The sequence below is a fragment of the Mirounga angustirostris genome, unplaced genomic scaffold, assembly GCF_029215605.1.
Source record: "Mirounga angustirostris isolate CCGP_5_RB_7025 unplaced genomic scaffold, mMirAng1.0.hap1 SCAF_1, whole genome shotgun sequence".
Taxonomy (NCBI): domain Eukaryota; kingdom Metazoa; phylum Chordata; class Mammalia; order Carnivora; family Phocidae; genus Mirounga; species Mirounga angustirostris.
The window spans coordinates 168,461,309-168,466,308 of NW_026991709.1; the positions used below are offsets into that span (position 1 = coordinate 168,461,309).

The 5,000-nt window shown below is 41.1% G+C and overlaps 1 non-coding gene across 1 annotated transcript; it reads right to left on the bottom strand.

Annotated features, from left to right (window-relative positions):
• Positions 1-4,233: 4,233 nt before the first annotated feature.
• Positions 4,234-4,306, bottom strand: TRNAR-CCU (transfer RNA arginine (anticodon CCU)). The gene has a single exon. It is a non-coding gene; the product is annotated as a tRNA-Arg (tRNA).
• Positions 4,307-5,000: the final 694 nt, after the last annotated feature.

Sequence of the window (5,000 nt, forward strand, 5' to 3'; positions counted from 1 at the left end):
AAAAATAGGGGAAAATCGCTGGATATTTTTGATTCTTCCTAATCCTCATATCCCAGATACATAAATGATTGAGATAAAAGATGCAGGGCTGGAAGCTGCTGGAAAATGAGTTTCTCTTATGTCCCTCACTGGAAGGGCAAGTCTTTGACCCTACCTTCATTGAAAAATTGTTGACTATAGAAAGGATTTTTTTTTGTTCCAACATGGCTACTGGGAGCTGAGTTAAGAATCACACAGGCTTGGGGTGCCTGGGTGTCTCAGTTGGTTAAGCGTCTGCCGTCGGCTCAGGTCATGATCCCAGGGTCCTGGGATTGAGCCCCGTATTGGGCTTCCTGCTCAGTGGGGAGTCTGTTTCTCCCTCTCCCACTCCCCCTGCTTGTGTTCCCTCTCTCACTGTGTCTCTCTCTGTCAAATAAATAAATAAAATCTTAAAAAAAAAAAAAAAAGGAATCACACATGCTTCAGGCTCTGCAGTCATGCCCACATTCTGACAGATGAGGAGAAATAAAGAGGTAGCACTACTTGTCTTAGTTCAGGCTGGAGGCTAGAAGTCCAAGATCAAGGTGTCAGCACAGTTGGGTTCTAGTGAGAACCCTTGTCCAGGTTGCAGACTGCCTACTTCTTCTTGTGTCCTCACACAGCACGAGGAAACCGGTTAGTTCCCTCCCTCTCATTAAACATGCCCTAATCCCATTCATGAAGGCTTTGCCCTCATGACCTAATCACCACCCAAAGTCCCCAACTCCAAATATTATCACAGTGAGATTAGGGTTTCAACATAGGAATGAACGCAGGGGGGACACAAATATTTGGTCTATGGCAACAAAGGTAGCTAATCTTTTCTCGCAGACTATCACAGCATTCCTTTTTATTTCCTAGGAATATTGAAGTTATTAGAAGAGCAATTCTATTTCTGAAATGACTTGTTTGGTTCACTATATTTGTGCCCGGAATATGCATGTGTATCTGTGTGTCAGCCATGTTTTTAGGCACTAAAACAGCACAGTGACAGACAAGACAGACTTGGTGTTTGTCTTCACAGAGGCAAACAAGAGCCCTGTGGCCTAGGAGGTTCAAGTGGCTGCCTTTAAAAGGACATCTTAGGCTGATAATCAAGGCTGATGGGCATTTATTTACAGAAGGCGTGCCAGTCCAAGAGCATTCAGAAGCAAAGCAAGGAGAAAACAATAAGCCATCCATTAGCCTTTCTTAATTGGTTGAATGAAAAGGAGTAGAATACCAAGAATTTACTAATGTGTTTATTTTTTGGCCAATTTAAGCAAATGGTGCTCACGCACACACATGTATTTATCAAGGATACACTAAATTGCAGGGAAATTTTCTGCTCTTATGTGAGGATGCTCTGTGGTAGCTATATATAGACACTGGTTAACATATCAACTTATCACTATAGCATTTTAGAAGCCATATGTATTTCTCAGAACCATTCACGATCATGATTATACTATAGCTTATACAGAAAAATGGGTTATTATACATTACCTGGAATTGCAAAGAAGAGGTGCAAAGTATGTGTGCATGTATGCGTGTGTAAGAGGAAAACTGGGCAGAGGCGTGAGAGGAGGGCCAGAATATGTTTTGGCTAAAGCCTGCCTTTTTCACACCAATTACAGTGAAAAGAAAATGTTCAATAATGATATGAGTTGAGAAATACCAAGTCTATAATTTTTCATTTAAAAAGGAAACCATGGTAAGCATCCTGTGAATTTCTTCTATGGAACATGGCAAGCTGAACTCAGAAGACAGGATATTCACGGCCCTATTTAGCTCCAGGATTTATTTCCGTTTCCATGGCAATCCTGCCACATAAAACTGCGTTACTCCTCCTGGTAAGAGGTCTTTCATTTGTCATGTAAACCTGTAACCCAAAAGCTGCCTTCAACAGCTGAGTCCAGGACTAAATGCACAGCAAACTGGCTAATATATTTATTTTAAATCAATAGCGTCACTACGTTTTCATAACAACGGCATTCTTATTCGGCATTTTATTTGCTACATCAATTCTTTTTTTTTTTTTTTTTAAGATTTTATTTATTTATTTGAGACAGAGAGAATGAGAGACAGAGAGCATGAGAGGGAGGAGGGTCAGAGGGAGAAGCAGACTCCCTGCCGAGCAGGGAGCCCGATGCGGGACTCGATCCCGGGACTCCAGGATCATGACCTGAGCCGAAGGCAGTCGCTTAACCAACTGAGCCACCCAGGCGCCCCTCAATAACTCTATTTAAAATAATGGGGCTAGAACCTCAACCCCAGGCTTACAGTTTTCAAGCCTGTGCCTCTATCTACTCTACCTTCTTGGCCACCCCATTTTTAGCATCCCTTCATATCACTACTTAGGTTTCCTTGTTGGTTCATCAACTCTTCATAATTAGTCTAATCAACGACTATAGGACAGGAGCTGTGTCGTAATTATCTTTGTTCTATCAAATTCCAAAAGGCCTAGTATTACCAATGTCAGCTCCCCATATTTTCTTTTTTTTTTTTAAAGATTTTATTTATTTATTTGTGAGAGAGAGAATGAGAGAGAGCACATGAGAGGGGGGAAGGTCAGAGGGAGAAGCAGACTCCCTGCCGAGCAGGGAGCCTGATGCAGGACCTGATCCAGGGACTCCAGGATCATGACCTGAGCCGAAGGCAGTCGCTTAACCGACTGAGCCACCCAGGCACCCTGCTACATCAATTCTAAAGTCCTATTTTATTAGCTAGTGTGGGCCTTCTGAGTACAACCACACTGAAGCTGCAGAAGTCAATGAAAGTAATAAATTAAATGTACCAGTCAGTCATTGTTCCTTTGCTCAGCTCAACAAATCGTACTGCAACCCTGCCAGCACTGAAATACCTATGCTGATGTCCTCCACTTATGTCACTGTTAAAAATAGTAATGGATTGAGATTCTACTAGACCTGAGAGTGGCTTCGAGGGCCATTTGAATCTCCACTGCCAAAGGAATATCACCATCAGGTTATCGATATTCTCCTGGGCACTTCTTCCAGTGAGTGCTCACACGTGCCCGTTGCATTCTGAGCCATTTCAGAGTTCCATCTGAGTGATACACGTCAGAATCATAGCCTTAGAGTTAAAGGGACCTAGGGGTCTATATACTCCAATCTCTTCCTTTTACAGATGAAGAAAAAAATCCCCGTGAGGTTAAATGGTTTATGTAAGGTCACACAGTGAGAGGCAAAGCTTGGAGAAGCTAGGATTCTGTTCCCAGTGGGGTAATTCTAGACAATCCATAGGTAAATATTTTACTCCCAAGAAGAAAAATTTGTAACACTTCTCCAGAGATGTTTTCCAAGGATCATCTGTAAGCTTTGAAGTTGTAAACACACTGTTTTGATCAGTAGAACAGAACCATATGTTAGCAAGAGTAGTTTGGATATTACTCAAATATAATGAGTTTAAGGGACACCCTGGGTGTCTCAGTCAGTTAGGCATCCAACTCTTGATTTCAGCTCAGGTCATGATCTCAGGGTTGTGAGACTGAGCCCCGTGTCAGGTTCCACTCTGGGCGTGGAGCCTGCTTAAGATTCTCTTTTCCCTCTCCCTTGGCCCCCCACTCTCCCTCTCAAATATGTATGTGTGTGTATATATATAATTCCATACAGTAATAATATGTATTAAATCCTAAAAGAGGTTGAGCTTTCTATATGAGTTGACCCTTCTGACAATGATTCACAGGACTAAATATTTGAATTGTACTGGTGGTGACTGTGTACTATGTGCATGAATTTATTGGGTTATATCTGAGGGAGGGGCTGAAATTAAAGGCAAGACCATCTGCCCATCTGGTAATCTGGCACCTAGAATTACCCAATAAATAGGGAATCTAGCACCAGTTAAAGTATAACAGCTGTCTTGACAAAACTTGCAAGCCCGGTTTGAGTATGACTTTATCTGGTGAAAAATTCCTTTCTCTAATTCCTCTGAAGCCAATTGGTAGCCAACACAGTGTCCTCTGGAAGCCAAGAGGTACCTGAATTCTTTGTTCAAGGATCATGCTATCTGAGAAGCAGTCATATTACCCTGGCTTCCTGATCTGCCTTCCCACTTACCTGGAGCTCATTTGGGTATACAGGATGGTGCATGACCCCTATGCATTTGTTTGCTTGCAATCAACACTATTTTATTTATTTATTTTTTAATCTTTATTCAACTTTTTAACCATCACCAATGGCACTAGCAAACATATTTTTTTTAAAGTAATCTCTATACCCAACATGGGACTTGAACTCATAACCTCAAGATCAGGAGTCACATGCTCTACCAACTAAGCCAGCCAGGTGCCCCCTGCAATCAACACTATTATAAAGGGCACCATTTGAGGGGGGGGGGGGACAAAAGCCTTTAGAATCTCCTGGTAATTTTTAAAAGCTGTGGTCTATTTAATACATTAACATTTGTAGCCCCCAAACAACTAGTTTTTATTGGGCACCTACTAAGCTCCAGATTCTGCTTTAGCTGCCATATACAATATTGAGAGAGCAAACGTGAGAGAATCTATCCTTCATGGAGCTCTCTTTGCAGTGGACATAGAGAGATTTCTGTTACATTGCATTGTCAGAATCTGCTGAGGAATACTTAGAGTATTAATTTCTCATAATTGAGAGTTTATATAGCAGAGATACTATGTTTCCATATTCTGAGAAGAGGCCAAAGATGGAAAGTGTTTTCACCTGAATTTAATTAAGAAATGATATTTGGAAGGCAGCTCTTCAGAAGTGCTCAGCTCTTCAGCTGTTTTCATATAATGCATAATTATCAGTGGCTGTCTCTGGAATTGCCAAATTTGAAGATCAACCTAATAGCATATGATGATAGGTCTAGGATTTGGGGAATTCCAATGAAAGCTTCAATGCAGTTGAAATCATGAAAACAAAGTTTTTAAAATACTGTTAGATTTGCCTGAACTTATATATAGACAAAATGGAGATTTTCAATTTATAATTTTTTTTCTCCTCATGTTTTAACTATGGTGA